The following is a 22494-nucleotide window of genomic DNA, read 5'->3' as shown; positions in this document are numbered from 1 at the left end:
TGTCTATTGATTTGTTTAGCTGTTCACTGGAGTGGCAGTACCATGAGGACAGGGGTCTCATTCATTTCATTCACAAGGATGCTTCTGGGTGAATAAAAGCCTAACAGGGACTGCAAACAGAGGGTGCTCAATAAATGAAAAAGCAAACAGGTGGCCAGGTTCTGGCTTCAGGCATCCTTTAGGGAAATGATAATGCATCTTTTTCATTATGTAATAAAAGAGGCCCAACCGCATAGTGAAAATTCCACTACATCGTGGCTGCCAACCATGGGCCTGAGAAGCCTTTCAACCCATCTCGGGAAAAGAGGGGAGATGTCACCTTCTCCTCCCGTAAATGGCTCAGAGACGGCTCTCCTCAACCTCCTTCCCCACCCACGCCTGTCAAAGCTGCTGGGTTTAAACGCCCATGTTTCTGTTCCATATTATCAATCGTTTAATATTCAAGAGATGGCATAAATAAATATGTGAGCAATTATGTAACATGTTTGGAAACAATCTGGTTAGCCACAAAGTGCTGGGGCGAGAAGCAAAACTTGAGCAAAGTCAGAAGTCTGGGTGATCTGGGAGGTGGGGACAGAGATGTGTGGCCTGTCTGGCCCTCCCCAGTTCTGTCCGGAGTTACTCATCTTCCTTGGCATACGCAGGGTGGGGTAGTAGGAAGTGAGCTGAGAATCTTGGAGGCATCACCTGGTTCTCCCTGCTCCTGTCTGGGCAGTTACTATCTTTCCATCTGTGAAAGGGTAAGGAGACCCCTGGTAAGGTCAGATGAGATGATGTCTCTGAGCTCTGGCTCAGAGGATGTTCTTTCTGAAGGTAAGTTGGGTCTGATGCTGAAAGATGAGCCGTGCCAGCTCTGGTCCCTAACAGGGGTGAGATTAGGGGTGCATCCCTGGACTTTGAGGTTCATGGGTATATAATGCAAAGTGGACTGAGCCAGACAGTAATAGAGACCCAAAGAAGAGCTTCAAGAGGACAGAGGAAGACACGCTTCCCAGGAAGGAGCTGGAGAAATCTTACAGAACTGCCACATGGGGCTGGCTCTGGAAGGCAGGGTGGCACTGTGACCCCAGAGAGAGGGCTGCCCCATTTAGCTAACATGCATTAGGCATCTAGTATGTCTGTTCAGTCAACAAGCATTTATTGAGCCCCTACTAGGTTCCAGCTACTGTGCTAAGGACTTTACATGGATCATCTTTGCTTGGCCTTCATAAGACAGAGATGCTGCCATTATCCCTGTTTTACATACCAGGGAACTGAGACTCCACTCACCAGGTGAGGTGCTGCCTTCCTTCTCTGAATTTTAGGCCATAATCCCTATTTAAATGCAAAAGGGATGTGGGGCAGTTTTCCCAAATCAAAACAATGGTGCATAAATAATTCATGTGCCTTCTCTGAGGTTGCAAGAGGGAAGGGAGCTGCTGTCAAACTCTGCTTTCCTGCTCAGCTGACCCTCCATCAGCAGCCCCCAAACAGTGCTTTCTTCCATATCTATCCCACCCCCCAGCCCCAGCCCAACCCATTTCCAACTCACCCCTCCAAGTCTTCAGGTTAAATGAGAAGTGTCAGGATTTGGAAAATGGGGCCCATATCTTGCTGGCTCTGGGGACTGGGTGATGAAGTTCAGCTCTGGAAAAGGGGAGATGGCATTGGTTAGGGGTGGGTGATCTGATAGGGAGCCAGTCAGGAAAGAATAGGGAGGGACTAGTGCTGGGGAGTGTCCCCTGTGTGCCTGCACTGGGCGTGGGCCAGGGCCAGCATCAGGGGTGGGTGCAGACCAAAGAGAAGCAGGAGAGGCCCAGTTCCCCAAGTACCTCCCAGGAGCTGATTTGCCCTCCAGGTTCCTCATCAAGACCTTCCTGTGGGTATCCCGCCCTGCCCCCCACCCCACCTCCCAGGCTCCAGGCCCTCTGAGGGGAGCAAGTCCAGCCCTGGCAGGGTGTCAGATGGGGTAATCCATCAGCTGGCTGGTGTGACCTTCAAGGGTAGGAGTGGTGCAGAGAGGGCACAAGTGTGTGCTCTTGACAGACAGAGGCCCTTGGGCAAGTGGCTTTGTTTCTGAGTCTGCTTCTCCATCTGCAGGATAGAGATAATAATACCTATTATTCAGGATTTTTGAGAGGAGTAACCAAAGTATAATATGTGTAAAGGCCTTAGCTTCTAGAAGTGTTTCTTAAATAGCAGCAGAAGAGAATGGATGCTAAATGGCTCTCCAATGTCAGGTTCCATTTCTTTACCTATCTATCCCTATACTCATTTGTAACTATCTATTTTTTTATTGTTTTAAAAAATTTTTTAAACTTCCTATTTTTTTAAAAAAAGATTTTGTTTATTTGGCAGAGAGAGACACCGCGAGAGAGGGAACAGAACCAGGGGGAGTGGGAGAGGAAGAAGTAGGCTTCCCACTTGATCCCAGGCCCCCGGGATCATGACCTGAGCCTAAGTCAGACATTTAATGACTGAGCCACCCAGGGGTCCCTTCTATTTTGAAATAATTATTCATTCAAAGCAAGTTGTAATAGGGAGGTCTCATGCACTTTCCCCCAGTGATGCCAGTGTTCAGGGATGTCCTGGGTACCTTCTCCCAGCTGACCTGGGAGAGTTCACATCTCGCACTAGAGTGCACTCTCAAAACCAGGCATGTGACATTAGTACAATCCATGGAGATAATCCAGATTTCTCCATGTTACATGTACTTGTGTGTGTGGATCTATGCAATATGATCACTTTGCAGTTTTCTCTAAGCATCATCACACTCAAGATAGAGATCTGTTCACCAGCACAACTTCCTTGGGCCACTTGAAGTCCTCCCTGACTTCATCCCTGACTCCTGGAAGTCATGATTCTGTTCTCCATCTCTATAATATTGATCTTTCAACGTGTTCTGTAAATGGAACCATACAATATGTAACCTTTGGGGACTGGATTTCTTCACTCAGCCCAGATCTCTGGAGATTCATCAGGCTCTGTGTGGATCAATAGTTCACTCCATGATATGAAGGGACCACAGTTTGTTTATCCATTTATCTGGTAAAGGACATCTGGGTTATTTCCAGTTTTTGGCTATGATGATGACTAAAACTACTATAAATATTTCTGTACAGGGTGTTTGTGTGAATGTAAATTTTCATTTATTTGGGATAAATGCCCGAGAGTACAATTGTTGGGTTGCATGGTAGTTGCATATGTAGTTGTGTGTGTGTGTGTGTGTGTGTGTGTTTAAAAGAAACATCCAAACTGTTTTCCAGAGGGGTTGTGTGCCAATTTATATTCCCACAAGCAGCATATGAATGATCCAATATTTCTGCCTCCTGGTCAGCATTTGATTTTGTATTTTTGCCATTCTGACAGGTGTGTAATATCTCATTGTGGTTTTAACTTGCCTTCTTTATTGGCTAATGATGTTGAACATCTTGTCATGTGCTTATTTGTCACCTGCACATCCTCTTTGGAGAAATGTCTCTTTGGGACTTTTGCCCATTTTCTAATTAGATTGTTAATTTTTTTTAACAGTTGAGTTTTGAGAGTTTTTTTTTTTTTGGTTTTGTTTTTGTTTTTGGTCAGATACTGGTACTTTGTCAGATTCAGTAATTTGCAAATATTTTCTCCCAGCCTGTAGCTTGTCTTTTTGTTCTCTTGAAAGAATGTTTTGTAGCACACAAGCTTTTAATTTTGGTGAAGTCCACTTTATCTCTTTATTTTTAATGGATCATGCTTTTGGGATCAAGTCTGAGCTGAAGATTTTCTTTTAAATATTTTTCTTAAAAGTTTTGTAGTTTATAATCTATATTGAAGTCTATGATCCGTTTGAGCCCATTTTTGTGTAAGGTGTGAGGCTTGGGTAGATTTTTTGTTGTTGGTGGTGTTTGCCCTGAGATACCCACTTTGCTTCACCATTATTATTGTTATTATTTTTTATAAATGAGAATTTTCATTTTATTTGGTTTTATTTTTTAAAAACATTTTATTTATTTATTCATGAGAGACAGAAAGAGAGAGAGGGAGGGAAGCAGAGGGAGAGGGAGAAGCAGACATCCCGCTGAGCAAAGAGCCTGGTATGGGACTGGAACCCAAGACCCTGGGATCATGACCTGAGCCAAATCAGACATTTAACTGACTGCCCCACCCAGGTGCACCACTTCAACATTCCTTTTTGAAAACCTTTCTTCCACTGAATTGCTTTGAACCTTTGCCAAATATTGGTCCATTGGATGCATCTATTTCTGGATCCTCTATTCCATTCCATTAATCTATGCATCATCGCTGTCAATACCACACAGACTTGGTTTCTAGATAAGTCTTGAAGTGAAGTAGAATTACTCTCATTTTATTCTTCTTTTTCAAAACTGTTTCAGCTCTTCTAGCTTCTTTGCCTTTCCACATAATTTTTAGAATAATCTTTTCCACATTTACAAAAATTTTGCTGGGACTTTGGTAGCAACTGCACAGAACTGACATCTTTACTAACTTGAGTCTTGGATCCATGAACACACTATGGCCACTTCATTCATTTAGATCTTCCTCATCAGTATTTTGTAGTTTTGGGCATAAAAATCTTATGCATGTGTCTTAAATTTACCCTATATATTTTTTGTGTGATTGTAAATGGCACTGTATTTTTAATTCTGGTGTCCACATATTCTTTGCTACTATACAGATACAATATATTTTTTTTGCATGTTTATATTTTGTTTTCTGTGACCTTACTGAACTCGGTTACTAGTTCTGGGAGTTTTGTTTTGTTTGTTCTGTAGATTCACTGGGATTTTTTTTTTTTTTAAATTACACAATGAAGTTATCTGCACATAGGGACAGTTTTATTTCTTCTTTTCAATCTGGGTGCCTTTTCTTGTTTTAATGCCCTGGTGAGATTGCCTAGCACTGTTTGAATGTAAGTGGTCAGAGCTGATGGCCTTGCTTTGTTCCCAGTTTTAGTGGAAAGCCTTTGGTTTTTAATCATTAAGTATCATGTTAGCTGTAGTTTTAAAATAGATGTTCTTCATCAAGTTGAGGAAATTCTCTATTCCTATTTTTCTGAGCATTGTATTATGAATGGGTATTGAATTTCATCAAATGCTTCCTGCATTGATGGATATGATCATGTGATTTTTCTTCTTTAGCCCATTAACATGGTGGATTATATTAATTGATTTTTAAATGCTGAACCAACCTTACATTCCTAGAGTAAACCCTCTTGGGTTCTGAGGCATAATTGTTTTTATATATTGCTGAATTCTATTTGATAATGTTTTGTGAAGGATTTTCACATATGTATTCATGAGGGATGCTGGCTCATAGTTTTTATTTGTTGTGCTTTTGTGTGGTTTTCATACTGGGGTAATACTGGCTTCATAAATTGTACTGAAAGTGTTTATCTTCTTTGGAGTTTTCTCAGCCTCATGAATCTTTTTGTCTTCTTATGTTATGTTTTGTCTTTTTTTTATTGTTTTTTAAAAGATTTTATTTATTTATTTGACAGAGAGAGATCACAAGTAGACAGAGAGGCAGGCAGAGAGATAGAGAGAGAGAGAGAGAGAGAGAGAAGCAGGCCCCCTGCTGAGCAGAGAGCCCGATGGGGGACTCGATCCCAGGACCCTGAGATCATGACCTGAGCCAAAGGCAACGGCTTAACCCACTGAGCCACCCAGGCACCCCATGTTTTGTCTTCTTATGTTTATAAAGGTTTGTTGTTTGTTGTTTTTGTTGTTAGTGGTGTTGGTTGGTTGTTTTTTTTTTGTTTGTTTGTTTTTTTTGGCCAGATTTGGGGAGTTTTCCACCACTGTTTCTTCAGGTACTTTTTCAGCCCCCACTCCCTTTCTCATCTTTTTCTAGGAGTTCAATGACATAAATATTAGATCTTTTGCTACAGTCCCACAGTTCTCTGAAGGTTTATTCCTTTTTTTTTTTTTTTAAGATTTTTATTTATTTATTTGACAGACAGAGATCACAAGTAGGCAGAGAGGCAGGCAGGCAGAGAGAGAGAGAGAGAGAGAGGAAGGGAAGCAGGCTCCCTGCTGAGCAGAGAGCCTGATGCGGGCTTGATCCCAGGACCTTAGGATCATAACCTGAGCTGAAGGCAGAGGCTTTAACCCACTGAGCCACCCAGGCACCCCACTGAAGGTTTTTTCTTTTAAGTTTATTTTTTGTTATTCAGATTAGATAACCTGATTAGATAAATTTTTTGTCTTATATTCCAGTTCAAATATTCCTTCCTTTGTTGCCTTTAGTCTGCTATTAAGCACATCCATTGAGTTTTTTTTTCTTTTTAATTTCAGTTATCATATTTTTCAGTTCCAAAATTTCCATTTGGTTTTTCTCTATGTCTTCCACTGCTTTGCTAGGATTTTCTTTTCTTTTCTTTCTTTTTTCTCATCTCTTTCAAGTGTGTTCATAACTGCTCCTTGAAGTATTTTTATGACAGCTACTTCAAAATCTTTGTCAGACAATTCTAACATCTCTGGCATCTCAGTGTTGGCATCTATTGATTCCTTTTTTTCATTCAGTTTAATATTTTCTAGTTCTTAATAAAAGTGAATTTTAATTGAAACTTGAGGATCTGGGAAATTATGTTATGAGCCTCCAGATCTTTTTTTAAATATTCTGTTTCAGCTGGCTTCCTCTCATATTGCACTAATAGAGGAAGGGGACTGGGGAATGCCAGGTCCCCATTAGACCTCCACTGACACCTCCCTGACTTGGAGGATTGGAACAACTTATTACTGTTCCCAACATAGTCTCCACTGGCACTATGAGCACTGGAGGTGAGGTCTTATTACCACCCAGTGGGGAATGAAAGTCCTGGCTCTCTACTTTGTCTTCTCTGATACCACCCATTTTGGGCGGGGTGTGTGTGTGCTAGGGTGCCTCACAGTCTGATGAAGGTAGAAATCCAGTCTCCCCATAGGATCATTGTTGGTGGGGTAAGGCCATAATGTTTTCTATGGTGTTTGGCTGGAATAGTTTTGTCTAAAAAAGTGTCTGTTTTGCTAGGTTGCCCCCTTCCTTGTTCTTCAGCTAAAGAGAGCAGGCTCCCCACCCCCATTGGCATTTCCTCATCTCTGGCTTCTTCAACTCCAACACCAGGATACATGAGGCAAAACTACTGCCACCAAGAAATCGCTACCATGTTGTTTCTTGGGTCCTCAGGTCCCTAGTGGGTTTGTCCTTTGCCATTCAGAGTTTTCTAATTTTGTTTTATATATAATGTAGAGGGGTTTTAGTTGTACTTAACGAGAGGAATAGGAAAAACTACCTCTGTTCTATGTTCCCGGAAGCAGAAGCCCACCTGAAACCCTCTTAACAAGTGTTTCCCTGTTCCCTGGAGTTTTTTTTTTTCAGAGTTCCCTCTACCTTCTTAACACTGCTAAGGAGATCAAATCAGATTTCCTGACATGCTTGTCATTTCTTTCTTTCTTTCTTTTTTTTTTTTTTTTAAATTTTTTATTTTTTATAAACATGTATTTTTATCCCCAGGGGTATGGGTCTGTGAATCGCCAGGTTTACACACTTCACAGTACTCATCATAGCACATACCCTCTCCAATGTCCATAACCCTACTCCCCTCTCCCGATCCCCCTCCCCCCAGCAACCCTCAGTTTTTTTGGTGAGATTAAGAGTCACTTATGGTTTGTCTACCTCCCAATCCCATCTTGTTTCATTTATTCTTCTCCTACCCCCTTAATCCCCCATGTTGCATCTCCACTTCCTCATATCAGGGAGATCATATGATAGTTGTCTTTCTCTGATTGACTTATTTCGCTAATGCTTGTCATTTCTTATGGGCTTTTAGCTTTCTACTGGACTCAGGTTGAGTGTCTACCTGTCTGGTAGGAGACAGAAGGAACTTTGGGTTTTCAGGAAGCCTTTTCCTTTCAAAGCTATAGGTGGTGGTGAATAACTTAGAGCAGAGTCCCAAAGACACTGATCCAGCAGGGCATCTCTTTAAGGGTCACCAGGCCTAGTCTTTCTAGGTCTCTTTAGGAGAATACAAGTATCCAGGCAGTGTTGCCAATCATAAACGGCTTAAGCAGGGTGTAAAATTTCATAATGTTGCCTTATTCCCCATGGTTGCTGGTTCCTCCTGCGTGGACTGTGAATTACCATTTATAAGGGACTTCCACATCTGGACCTTATTTGTCCCCCTCCCCAGCTCTGGGGGGCAGGATCAGCTACCACCCCTTATGTGTGAAGTGTCTAGCTTCCAGAAGGCAGTGACATATCCAGGGCCATTTCATACCCAGCTTTTATGACTTTGGCACCTATGTAATTTTTGTGGCTTCGTACTGTCTGGCCCCATATCTTCTCTGTATTTTTCAGTAGGTCAGCAGTTCTCAAAGTGTGGTCCATATGCCTCTGTGGGTTCCTGAGACCCTTGTAGGGGATCTGAGAGGTCAAAACTATTTCCCAAACAACAGTAAGATGTTATTGCCACCTTCACTGTGTTGATATTTGCACTGCTGGTACAAAAGCAATGGCAGGTATGCCTGCTGATGACCTAGCACAAATCAAAGGAGAGGCACCAGATTGTCCTAGCAGTCACTGTATTCTTCATCACTGCACAGTTACGGTAAAAAAGGCCAGCCTCACTTGGGAATGTCCTGGACAAAGCAGTAAGAATGATTTGCTTTCGTGTTTTTTGTTTTTTGGTTTTTTTAACAGATTTTATTTATTTATTTATTTATTTGACACAGAGAGAGAGCGAGCACAAGCCGGGGGAATAGCCTACAGAGGGAGAGGGAAAAGCAGGCTCCCCACTGAGTCAGAAGCCTGATGTGGGGCTTGATCCCAGGACTCCGGGATCGTGACTTGAGCTGAAGGCTGATGCTTAAACCAATCGAGCCACCCAGGCACCCCTGGTGCCAGCATGATTCACTTTATTAATCATTAGGAACAGGAAATGGGAAGCATGTGCAGAGCACTACTGTGGCACAGTGAAACGTGACAAGTGTTAGAGGTAAAGCTCTTGTGTGATCGTTTGAGTTGCAAACTGAACGAGCCTCCATTTTCTCGAAATGCCATTTTTACATAAAAGAAGAACTGACAGACAAAGGCTGGTTATTCAGACTTTAGTATTTGGTAGACATTTTCTCAAAAATGAACAAAGTGCCCCTATCACCTTAAGGAAAACAACTGACAGTACTTGTTGCCAAAGATACAGTTTGGACTTTTAAAGTGAAAATTAGAATTTTGGAAAACTTGTTATCTGCCATCATGAATCTGACAGCTTCCTAATACTAATAAAGATGTTTATGATGAGGTCATTGGTGTGATAACAAATATGATTTTTAAAAATACTGTGTAACAAAATGTGCAAATATTTGAAAGATATCTGCATAACTCAATGAGCCAGTATTTTCGAAGTGCCCAGTGCATGATGTTCCAAAAGCAAGGATAGGTAAAGATGAATCACAGTATGAGAGAGAGAAAAAAAAAAATGGATTTCAATGTGAAGGAGGAAAAGTTCATTAAAATGGCTTCAGATTCTTCATTGCAACTGATTTTTAAGATGCTATCTCTTATGGCCTAATTGTGTCCTCTTTAAAATTCATATGTTGCTATCCTAGTCCCCAGTACTCAGGATGTGACTGTATTTGGAGATAGGGCCTTTAAAGAGGTGGTTAAATTAAAATGAGGCCATGAGGATGGGCCCTAATGGCATATGACAGGTATTCTTACAATTAGAGGAAACGTGGACACACAAAGAAGCACCAGGGATTGTGTGCATGGAAGAAGGACCATGTGAGGACACAGGGAAAAGAGGTCCAAAGCAAAAGTCCTCAGAAGATACCCAACCTGCTGATGCCTTGGTCTTGGACTTCTGGCCTCCAGAACAGTGAGAAAATACATTCCTATTGTTTAAGTCCCCCAGTCTGTCGTATTTTGTTATAGCCGCCCTAGCAAACTAATACACTATCACTTGTTAAGTTTGGGTGTAGTATCAAAGTAGAATATCTACAATTGTCTGAAAAGGCTATTAAAATGTTCTTCTCTTTTCTGACAGCATATCTCGGTGAGGCTAGAATTTCTTCATATACATTAACTGTAACATCACATGGCAACAGACTGAACGCAGAAGCAAATGAGAATCCAGCTGTCTTCAATTAAGTCATTAAAGACATTTTCAAAAATATAAAACATCACTCTTCTCACTAATTTTTTTTTGTTTTGGAAAATATAGCTATTTTTCATAAAATATGTTGAATGTGTTACCATAATGAGTTTATTATTGTTCTTTTAAAATGAGTTAATAAATAAGCATCAAAATGTCAGTTTTCACTTCTGACTTGGTAAATGCAGAAGACAGTATTCACATAAGCAAAACTCATTGGGGATCTCAATCATTTTTTTTTTCTCCTCACCATCTCAATCATTTTTAAGGGTGTAAAGGTCCTGAGACAAAAAGTTGAGAGTGGCCAACTGAGGTCAGCATTTCCAAAACCTGAGTCGATCGAATGTGATGGTCAAGATAGTTCCTATGTGTCCTTTGATTAATCTTATGGGTTTTTTTTTTTCTTAATAACTTGCTTGATTAAAACTTAAACACATTTATTTTAAAAGGAATTTTTTTTTTTAAGTGAGAGAAGACATGTATGCAGGTGGTGGGGAGGGGCAGAAGAGGAGGGTTTGCTTAGTTTCCTAAGCAAACTCCACACTCAGCATGGAGCCTGAGTGGGGCTTGACCCTGAGATCCTGACCTGAGCTAAAATCAAGAGTCTGATGCCCAACTGACTGAGCCACCCAGGTGCCCCTACAAAGAAACTTTTGTCACTACCATCAGTGGAAAACCAGGGCCACCTACCACAAATAAAAATTGACCAGAGCAAAGAAATGCAACAGGATGTCCTTATGTTTGGTGGATCCAATTGTCCCCCTAAGACCATGAGCCCAAGTCTCTCTGCTCAGAGTTTAGCCAATGTTTACATGGGGTGTGGAGGGGGAAGGTCATAATTAAACATACACTAGTTTTAGACAGAATCTTTTGTCTAGATGTGGCTTGTTAAGACTGAAGGAGAACTGAATTTTTCTGTCAGGTGATGGCCTGTTATTTCATTCACCTAATGCCCTCTTAGGTACCATCAGAGGAACATGTCTGGCACTTAGGGAGGCTCAGATTTAATGGCACCCAGAGCACTTCTATCTTCACAAATGGTGCTTCTGCCTCCTTGAAGGCAGACATGGGAGAGGGTCCTGCTTGTGCTCATGAGTCCAAGAACACTGACCTCAGCAACTAAGCTCATGGAAATGGTGCATTCTAGCTCAGGCAAACGCATGAGATGTTTTTCTTTGCAGCCCCCTTCAACAACACATCAGTGGTGGCCTGCAGACACCTCAACTCCAGCTTGTGCATGCTCCACTCTTGATTTCATCCCCCTCCCAAATCTGTTTTTCCACTATGTTCCTTCTCTAGGTGAATAGCACCATGGCCAAGAATGTTCTCAGCAATATTGTTTGCAAGAGCTGAATCAGAGAAACAACCCACACTTCCACCAGCAAGAGAATGAATCAACAGATGGTGATCTCTTCAAGCCACGGAATATTATACAGCAATAAGAATGCATGAACTCCAGCTGCACATTGATGAGTCTGAGATACCTAATATTGCCAGAAAGAAGAAAGTCTCAGAATGTTACATACTGTATGATACCATTTAAAAGAACTAAAACAAAAGTGAAACTAAACAATAGGTGTTGTAAGCATACACATATGAGATAAGAATGTTTAAAAAGACAAAGCATATGGAGATTCTCTGTACTTTCTGCTCAGTTTTGCTGTGGACCTAAAACTGCTCTAAAAAATACAGTCTACAGAAAAAAACACAAGGAAATGATAAACACAGGATGATAATTTCCTCTGGGGGAGGCAGGGGCTTGGGATGGGGATACTCACACAGGAATAGGCAAATTATTGGTGACATTCTAGTTTGTGGGTTGAATGGTAGGTCCATGCTATACATTGCATTATTAAACTAACATATGCTACATAATTTCTTTTGTAGGTAACAAATATAATATTAGAAGACAGAAAAATGGAAAAAAAGGTAGTCTCTGATCTGGCAATTTTGCTTCTTAGGAATCTATTCTAATGGAAATAACTGGAAATGCAAACAACATTTCAGTCATAAAGATGTTCATTACAGTGTTTTCCTTTTTAAATCATAGCAATAACTTGGACACAATCTAAATGTCCAACTGTAGGGGATTCTTTACATAAATTACTGAGTGGTCACAGGATAGAATATCATGTTTTCAAATAATTTTTAATGACCGAGGAAAATTTCTTAATAACCTTAAGTGAAAACTGTAGAGAGCTGCAATAAAATAGAATCTCAATTTTCATGACCCCAATAAGGAATATATTATGTTTATAGTATAGAAAAAGATAGAATATTGAAAATTATAATCATAAAAGACAGAATGTTCCCCAAATGTCAACAATGGTGGGGTTAAGGTCTTTGGTTATTCTTTATAATGCCTATATTGCCCTGTTGTCTATAGTAAACACATTTGCAGGGAAACATGCTAGCACATAGTACATTAATACAGAAAGACCAGCTTGCTCATCTCCCAGTACCTCACTGCCCCCGCCCCTCAAATGATTATCTAGCTGCCTCCTGAGGCTGGAGTTTAATGTCTGATAAGCCCCTGTCAGCCCCTATCGCCCCTCCACCAGGAAGCAAGAGGGGAAGGAAAGAAAGCCGCAGACACCCCTCTCCACACCTGTCCCTTCCCGCTTGCAGCCTCCAGACTGAAGTTCCCCCTCAGTGTGTCCCCTTACCCACCTCAGCCCAATCCTTCTTCCCCTGGGCCCATTCCACCTGGCCCCTCTTTCCAGGGCCACCTACTAGAAAAGAGGAAGTTAGCCAGTTCTCTGATCTTTGCATGGCTCTGGCCTAGCCAACCTCTCCACACATCTGAGGTCACCAGCCCCTACATGGTAGCATGGAGGGATAGCCTCTTGGATGACTCCTCTCCAGACCCTGACTTGGGACCTACCAGGGACTCCTCCTTTTCCCCACTTCCCCTCTCCAGAGATAGAAACCAGCCCCTAAGTGTCACTACTACATTATCTTTATCTTCTTTATCTTCTCCTGCTATGAAGCCACTTGCCTGTCAAATTGATGAGGCGTGGCTTATTGACCTCATTGCTCCATTTTACAAATGGGAAGACTGAGGCACTCAGAGGTAAGGCCATATATCCTAGAGCACACAGCTAAAGGAGTTTCACTCAGGATTCGAGCCTAGGTTGTGTGGTTCCCAAATCTAGTAGGTTTTGCTGCCTCATGCTCCAGGCCCGCTGCCCCCATCAGTAAGTGCTCTGCACTTGAGCAATGTCCTCTTTGAGTCAAAAATAAATCGAGGCTCAATTCTGCTGTGCCATCTGCCACACTAATTCAGAGGCAGAAATGTTGACTTACTGTAGTGAGGGAATGCTCCTACAGCAGGGAACTGAGCAGTGAGAGGCCCCAGACCTCCTGGGTTTCCCTGGCTGGGGGCTGGTGGATCATACAGGCATGGGAAGACAAGAGGGGCTGCAGCGGACACAGTTCTCAGGAGATGGCCGGGGAGAGCTGTGGGTTCTGCGTCAGCATGCCTGGACCAAAGCTGACAGCCACTGAAGTGGGTGGCCATGGACAAGTCTTCTCCTCTCCCTGAGCCTCCGTTTCTTCACCAAAAGGAATTTGAACATATGATTCTTCCTAAACCCAACAAGGTTACATCCTATGGCTCTAGGTCTCAGGGATGGGGGTGCCTCCACATTCCTGGTCCTTTGGAGTTGACAACCGTCCATGGGGAGAAAGGGAGGGATTCCTAGAGAGTGGAATTGACTGGCCCAAGGTCACATCATTCCTGACAACAACATCAACACAATAATAACAATACTCCCCTACCTATAATGCACCTTCCCAAAGCACTCTCATGCCCATTATTTCATTCACAGTCTCCATTTTACAAAGGAGGAAACAGAATGAGAGAGGGAGAGAGAGTCACCTAAGACCACAAAGCTGGTTTGTGTCAGGGAGGACAGATCCACATTCCCATGCATCTGGTCCATGGAACTCCTAAAGTTTAGTCCCCAGTGAAGCTGCCCTTATAGACTTTCCTCCTTCAAAGGCAAAATCATCCTGTGCCAAAGGTGGGAGAGACACTCAACCCAGGAAATTTTCAGTTTAGACATTTGACAAATATGTGTCCTGTGCTATAAGAATAGTCACAGAGCATCCCAGTCAGAGGGTTTGCCCAGCACCTTCCACATATGTGGCACTCAATTCAAAGGCAGTTGGGAGGAGAACTGGATGAGGAATCTAGTCTTGGCACTGCACACCCCCCCCTCCGCCTTAGCTGTGTGATTTGGGAGGAGGGGGTTGGATGAGGCAGCTTACAGGGTCCTCACTATTCCAGGCACTGCCCTGGTCACTACTGGAAGTGCATCTGTCATTTCTCATTCATCTTCTGTTAGGCAGGAGAGGCCATGAGTGTTGGATGGCCAGGACACTGCTGGCTAGGCTCACTGATATACCCCAATGCTTGGCACTAATTAGGACCATGTTACAACTTGTAGATTGGTGGTGAGGTTTTAAGGAGCAGATCCCATAGGTATCTGTTTTGTATCACACACAGGATGCTGGGAAAAAGTCTCTTGAGGCTGCCACACATCAAATGCTTAGTATGGTCTGTACTCCAAACCCTACATAATCCCACTTAATCCTCATAATGACACTAAGAGAGCAGAGATGTTGCTGTTGTCCTGCCCCTAATCCCCAGATCTATCTACTGTGCTGCAATTCCCCCCACAGCATCTGTATCTCTTTGCCTGAGGGCCTCCTCTGGTGAGCAGAACATCTATAAGTTCTAAAGAAGTAACACCACTCCCCCAACTCTAGCAGCTTTCAGCCAATGAGTATTGGGAGTTGGAAGCTGATGTATAAATACTCCAGTTCCCCTGTTCCTAGGGCAGGAAAACTATGAGCTGTGGGCTCTATTCTGGCTCTTAGAATGCTCAGTGTGATTGAACTTCAGTCGCCAATAGTGATAATTAACTTGCTTGAAAATACCCCCTTCCCTATCCTTTCGTATTTCTCCACTCTCTTACTAGCATTCCTTGCCTTCCCAATAAATTGTTTGTATTTGAATCATTGTCTTATGGTCTGCTTCTGGGAGAACCTAGTCTGAAATGAAAGGCACTAATATTTCCACTTTGATGGAGGGTAAGCCAATGCCCAGAGAGGAGTAACTTTCCCAGGGTGACACAGAAAGTCTAGATCTGAACCCAGGATTGTTTAAACTCTGATGGTTTGTTTTGATCATCACATATGCCAGGAAGAAAGAACTAAGTGAGATCGAGGGTCTAATGAGAGAATGGCTATGGAAGAACATTCACTCACTCACTCATTCACTCACTTATTCATTCAAAGACTTCTTATTGAAATCATTACTTCTCAAGTCCTGAACTGGGTGCTTAGGATAGACTGGTTAAATGCACTCTCTCTGGAATCTTGGGGACCTGGGCTCAAATCCAGGCTTTAATGATGTGTCAGCTGTGTGATGTAGGCGAATAATTCAATCTCTCCTGCACTCTGCATTGTTTTATGTCAAATGGTGCCTATTGCACAGGCTGTTGGAAGGGTAAACAGGCTCACGCATATAGGTAAGTGCTCACTACACGTTAGTTCTAACATGATGGTGAAATCAGAGCTGAAAACTGGGAAGTGATATGTGGCAGCTATACTGTCAATTTTAGCATGTCATATCACTTAGGCCAGCCAGGGGTTAAAATGAATAAGTGGTGGAGAAGTTTAAGGTTTGCATTTCTCCCTATTTTCCTTCCTCTTTCCCTCTCTTCCTTCTTTTCCCTCTCCCTCCCAAGTTCTGCCCCCTGCTCCTTGCTGGGCTTTGTGTTGGGCACTGGGACACAGAGATGACAAGACTGTCCCCAGGGAGTTCCCAGGGCCCAGGGAAGTTGGGGAGATAGAAAGACAGGGAGACAGTCTAGCTCAGTATGGTGAACAAAGGCCAGCATAAGCACAAGGACAGAGGAGCATAAGGAGGGGCACTGGACCCTGCCTGGTGATACTAGAGTTGAGGAGAGTAAGCCATATGGCTCACGGAGAGGTTAAGTCACCTGCTTAAGGCTCCCACAGCAAATAAATGGTACCTCAGGCTCCAAATCCCATGGGATTGTAAATATCCTGCTATGTGATCACACCCTCTTAAAAGCCCCATGGAATCCATAATAACAATGACTTCTATTGCCAAGATAGGTCTTGGGGACTCAGCCCAAGGGAGCCTTTTGTGGCTGGGTAGCCACAAAAAAACCCAGGGTCTCTGAAGTCTAAGTAGAAGGAGCAACTAAAAAGTGGAAAACAATATGAAAGCCACCAATATTTATTTCACAGGGAAGCAAGGAAAGCAGATAAGACATATTAACTTTCTCTGAGAATTAGAAGCTGAGCAAATAGCAGAAATGTGACAAGACACTTTACTGAAGAATAAGAACACTGAAGAAAAAGTTGTGCCTAGAGCATTTTCCTTGCTGTAGACCACTGTTTTTCTTTTTAGTCACCTCAAGATCAAGTATGTAACAATATATTTTTTTCCTGTGTGTTTTTTTCTGTTAACAAAGAGAGACACTGGATCCTAATTTTACAGATCAGATTTTTGTTTGTTTGTTTTCAGAAAGCCCACCATTCTCTGTGACTTTTTTTTTTTTTTTTTTTAAAGGATCTTGTATAATCTGAGGTATAGATCTTTTATCTTCTGGGGTTAAAAACTTCTCCCTTCCAGAAGGACACATTCTCAGCGTTCCAATGAAAGTCAGCCAGAACACACGTTCTGATAAACTGAAACTCATTTTATAGGAACTCTGTCGAGACTTAAGGTCTCTATTCCAGGAACCCAGGCTGCCTGGTCAACATTGCACACTATTCTGATTATGGCAAGTATCAATGTCGCCCCAAAGTCTACGAATGAGTGGCAGAAGAGTTTTAAATAGTAGGAAATCCATGTTGGGTGTGGTCATGCTACAGATGGAGGGGAAACATTCACAGTTGCTGTGAGAGAAGGAAGCTATTATGCCCAGTGGCTAAAGTCTTCTGTGGAGCAGAGCATAACCCCAATCCGGGCCAGACTATTGGCAGGATATGGCTCACCCTGCTGGTCCTTTGGCTGAAAGGGGCCGTCTGGCTTTTCTAGACTTTGGCTGAGCAAGTTTAAGGCTCAAACAGGACTCAGGTAGGTGGGAATGCACGTGGATGCTTTCTTTTATGCCTATTTCTTTCTGGTCTGGGTAACACAGCAAAGGGGTCCATTGAAAAGACCCCAGCCAGAGGCAGTGACACCCAAAATCACCCAGATGACTATGCAAATATTTTTACTCTTCCTCTGCCCAACACAAAGGCCTCCTGGAGCTGAGCTCTAATCCTAATTAGTTGAGTACCTGATGGAAGTACAATTAGTGAATTTGATAAGGAAAACGGAGGACACAGCCCACGGTGAACCAGGTAGTAGGGTTTTAGTACCAGGCAAGGAAGAGGGTAATGGTTTTTCAGCACAGTGTAAATGGGACAAAAGTGCTGACTTCAACAGCTCAGAGGAGGATCTGGAATCACCGACACTATTCCTTGAAAGGCACAATCCTCAATACAACACCTTTGTCTTTAATACTCAGACTCCACGTGCATCCTCATGGGCCCAGCTTTGGCAATACGAAGTTTTGTATAAAGAAATATTTCCCCATAAATACACTTCTGTCTTAAGTGAACTGGTATTTAGAAATAGATTTTTCTTTCTTCCTGTCAGAAATCAGAGTCCAACGTTCTAGCCCATCAATGGGACATATTTCCCACAATTACATTTCATTTGGGAAAAAAAAAAGAGGTATTCTATTTACCCATTTTTTTGGTTCCAAAAGCTAGCTAGGATGGCCGGTGTGTGCATGTGGGAGGAGTTGGAGGCAAAAGTTTGAGGGCTGGTGCAGAGAGCTGGGGCTGGGAGTGCTCTGGCCATGTGGCCTCAGGCATGTCTTAGTTTCCCCACCTGTAAAATGGGGACGCTAGCCTCTGCCTGGGCTGCTGGAAGCAGGACAGGAGGTCCAGGCTGGGCCAGCTCTCCAGGGCCCTCAGCAAAAGAAACATTAACATTGCTTTTGAACAATGTCAAATGTTGCATAAGGAGGGTAGCATGCTTATCACAGGGCCTCATTTTGGCTTTCTGGAGCAATCCTGCAGTAGCATTTTAGCAGCCGGAGAGGGAACACCCTTCCCACGGTCCGCCACCTCAGTGCCGGGGGGTGACTCAGGCGCTGGCAAGGAACGTGGGCGGGAAACCACTTAGGCATCACCATGGAATCTGACAGATTTGCCCCCGAGAGCTGCTCTGTAAAGAAAGGGGAAAAAGGGGCCCCTTCTCCTCCTGCAAGGTGAGCAATGTGTGGCGGGAACAGACTTCATCAGCTGAATCCTCTGTCAACGTGGCTTGAAGCAGAAAGCCTAATGCCTGCCCTGGCCCAGGCTCTTGGGGTTTGGTGGGGGGCAAACCCCACCTTGTGGGTGCTGCCCCTCACCAGCAGGTTCAGACTCTTCAAATACTTAACACTGGACAAGCAATACCAAAACTTCTCATTTTTGAGGCTATGTGCTAGGCCTTCTACCAAACCTTTCGTGTGCTGTGCTTCATTCCATCTTCAGAACTCTCAGTTCTTAGACCCATTCTACAGATGAAGAAACAGGCTGGAGACAGGTTGTAAGCTGCCCAAGGCCGAGTGGGGATTCCAACAAAATCTGTTTTTAGTGCCCTGAAATGTGTCAGGAGACCCCCCAAACTGTTGTCTTTGGGCATGTAAGATGCAGAGAAATGTTCCAGAAATGTGGTTGCTAGGGGCTGGACAGATCAGGGCAGAGGCGCTCATTCTTGACAGCTGCCATTTTTCTATGTGCTGTCTCATTTACTTTTCACAATGGTTCTGTGAAGCAGGAGCTAATATTTCTATTTCGCAGGTGCGGAGGCAGAGGCTGAGCTGCTGCCCAAGGGCGTCTGGCTGGCCACTGTCCTAACCCCCGCCCTCTATGACTTCTGGCCTCCAGCTCCACATCTGCGCAATGGGGAGATATGAGAATCACCCCTTCCAATGACAGCAGGGTTAAGTGAGGTAACAGAAGGGAAATGCTTTAGAAGCTGCAAGATGCCACATGAATACTAAGGAGTATTATTATTTATGAAAATAGCTTCGTGGGGAGAGTCCAAATGAGGCTGTGAAGTACAAGGTTCTGGATTCAATCCTAGATCAGTTGAGTGCTTAGGCAGCATTCTTCCTTGGACTGGACCCTCCCCAGGGCAGGGATCATGGTTGGTTTGCCTCGGTTTCCCCAGCTCCAGGCTTGGCACAGAGAGTCCTTGAAAATCTTGGTTAAACTTGCAGGATTAATTAGGGACAGGGGAAGAAGATGGAGTGGAAGAGAAGCAGAATTGAGGGCTAGAAGTGGCTTTAGGGAGATCAGAAAATTGACCTTCCAAATGGGGACAATTTTGAGAATGGAAAGGGTCACTTTTAATAGTCATGATATTAAATATCATGGCCAGGAGAGCCAGGACTGTTCTGGGCCAACCAAGGCATAGGGTCACTCTATTTGGTGATCATCTAGTCTGACATCCATATTGCGAGGGAAACTGAGTCCCAGAAAGAGGCATGTTGCTGGCATGGGCAGAGCCCAGGGCTCCTGGCTTCCCAGAGGCCTGCTTTTATAAGAGCCAGAAAAGCAGCTCCAAGTGGGTGAAGCTGCAGCTCTCTGGAAGGAATTGGGCGTTATCGATATAAAGTTTCTGTTGGGTAAATATCAACACTTCTGGGCTGGTTGCTAAGGGCCTGAGCAGTTGCTAAGCGGCCGTATGACCTCATGAGGGGCTATTGTTCAGAACTCAATAGGCATCCTTGAGTGACACTGCCCAACTCCCAAATCCCAGGGGCCCCTGGGGTTCTGTGAAAAGAAGCCAGAGATTTTAATGCAGGAGCAGTTGACAGACCCACGTTTGTTTTCTTGGGATAGGGCATGGGGGGGCTGCAGCCTTTCAGAGCAAAGCACAAGAAGGCCTGAGCACCCAGGGAGAGCCGTCAGCTGATAGTTACTAGCGACAGAAACACCCCAGGAATAAAGCATTAACCTCATGTACAGTGCCTGACCCTCTGTAATCCACTTGAATATACATCTTCTGGTTTGTCTTCAAAGCAGCTGTCCAGCGGGGGGAGGTGGGGGAGCGGGGGGTGGGGTGGTGGTGGTGGTCATGATTACCCCCATTTCAAAATACAGAAAGCTGAGGTCCAAGAAGAAGAAAGAACTTGCTCAAAACCTCCTTAAAACATCTTATTTATCCAGAGGGTGGGCAGAACAACGGCCACCTACAGACATCTGTGGAGCCTGTGACTGTCAGGCTACATGGAAAGGGGAATGTGAAGGTTTCCATCCACGGACCATGAGATGGGGGAGGATCCTGGATGATCTGGTGGGGGAGGGGGCATGTCATCACAAGGGTCCTTACAAGTAGGGAGGGAAGCAGAAGGGTCAGTATGCCAGTGATATGATGTGAGAAAGTCAGTGCCAGCTGGAATATAGACGAAGGGTCCACGAAGAACACGGCAGCCTTGAGAAGCTGGAAATGAGAAGGAATCATATTCTCCCTGAGAGTCTCCAGAACGGAACACAGTCCTGCCTTGATGTTAGTTCGGTCATCCAACATTGACTTCTGACCAAGAGAACTGCTAGCTGGTAAATTTTAAGCTACTTGGTTTGTGGTAATTTGTTATATAGTAATAGCGGGAGAAAAAGCACCAGAGTTAGAAATCTGAAAGGTTTGAGCCAAAAGGGGGGCCCCTGGGGATCGTTTAGCTCCTGGGAATTTAGGAAACAAGAGGCCCAGAGAAATGAAGCAATTCACTCAGGGTCATAAAGCAAGTGACAGACAGCAACAGAGACCTCTGGGTGTAGGTCAGACCTCCCTGTGACCACTGAGACTGCCAAGGGGTGGACTCTTCTGGGCTAGTTCTCTGCTGATTTTGCACCAGCCAGCCTAATCAGGATCCTGGGCCCCAAACCAGGCCTTCTGTTTTTCTTGGCCAGAGGCAGGCCAGTGGCCCATTTTATGATAGGGAAGGGGTCATCCTTCTATGTCCCACCACCAAACAAGGTGGAGCTGGAACTCAGCTCATGGCTTTGGAGCCTCAGTTTACTTTCTTGAAAATGGGCACATCACCCTCTTCATCAAATGGTGGGAATACAATGTGGAAGGAGAAGGCTGTGGCACCAGGCCTGGCACATAGTAGGTACTTAAGACCTATTCTTCCCGGCCTCTCAGTCAGATCCAGGCCCTGCCCTAGCCCTCCCAAGGCTCTGATACCTCATCCTTCCGAATTCAAGAGCCTCATTTCCAGAAGTGTCTTATCTTTGCCTGGCACACAGAAGGAGTTTGATGAATGCTTTTGAAATGGAGCATAGGCTCCATGCCTGAATGCTTCTCTCCCTCCTTTTTGCTCAGAAGGCTCCTACACATCTATCAAGGTTCAGCTTAAGGGCATCCTTTTCCAGGCAGTCTCCCTGACCCCAGTTTGCAAGATCACATTCTGCTCTTTGTGCTAGGTTTCCAGCTACCCTGTGGTACCCAGGTTTTTGTTTATGGCCTAAGCCATGGCAGCAGACACACCTGGGCTCCAGTCCTGGCCCAGCCTGCATAATTCTGGGCCAGTTACACCTCTTCTCTTCTCTTCCCTTCATCTCCTCTGTTCAGTGGGCATAACCACAGCACCACCATTATGGGGTTGCTGGGAGAGGCAGGTGAGATGCTGTGCAGGATGGGACTAGGGCCGTGATGGTACAGGGTAGGCATGCAGCAAATGACAGCTATTCACATTAAAATGGTTGCTATTTTGTCAGATGGCAAAACAGAGGTCCCGAGGGCAGGGATATGTCTGATTCATCTCTCTGACAGACCTCAGATCTTTACCGAGCACCTAGGACATGCCAGGCTCCCCTCTAGCTCTGAGAGAACAGAGGTGAACCAGGCCCTTGCCCCCATGAGCTGACTATCTAATGGCTGAGGAGACAGATGTTGAACCATCCACACAAATTAAAATAGGATGTAATGAAGGAGATGGCTGTGATGAAGCCCAGAAAGGCAGAGCAAGGAGCAGGGAGGGAGTGATGGCGGGAGTGACAGGAGAGACTCTATTCTGGACACGGGAGCCAGGGAAATTTCAACCCCCAGGGGAAGGAGGAAATGGAGTGAGCTAGGTGGATGTGTGGTGAAGAGCAGTCCTGGGGAGGGGACAGACAGGGCAAATCCCTTAAGAGGGAGTGTGCCCAGTGTGTCTGAGAAATATGAAGGTCACATAGCGTATGTCAGAAAACATATACAGAATTGAAATGTTATGCTATCTATACTATTTTATAAAAAATATTTATTTATGCTTATTTATTTATTCTTATTTTATTAGAGGAAACTCCTGTGCTCTGAG

General features: G+C 44.0%; 1 protein-coding gene across 1 annotated transcript in view; it reads right to left on the bottom strand.

Moving 5' to 3' along the window:
• ATP2B2 (ATPase plasma membrane Ca2+ transporting 2) overlaps window positions 1-22494 on the bottom strand; it is a 284665-nt gene that overhangs the window by 194395 nt on the left and 67776 nt on the right. The window contains exon 2 of the mRNA XM_044253000.1: window positions 1532-1626. The gene's annotated coding sequence lies outside the window, so the exon portion shown is untranslated. The remainder of the gene's footprint in view (window positions 1-1531; window positions 1627-22494) is intronic.

The sequence above is a fragment of the Neovison vison genome, chromosome 6 (genome assembly GCF_020171115.1).
Source record: "Neovison vison isolate M4711 chromosome 6, ASM_NN_V1, whole genome shotgun sequence".
NCBI classification, from domain to species: Eukaryota; Metazoa; Chordata; class Mammalia; order Carnivora; family Mustelidae; genus Neogale; species Neogale vison.
Note: the sequence above shows the minus strand (reverse complement) of the source record. Positions and strands in the feature narration are given on the sequence as shown.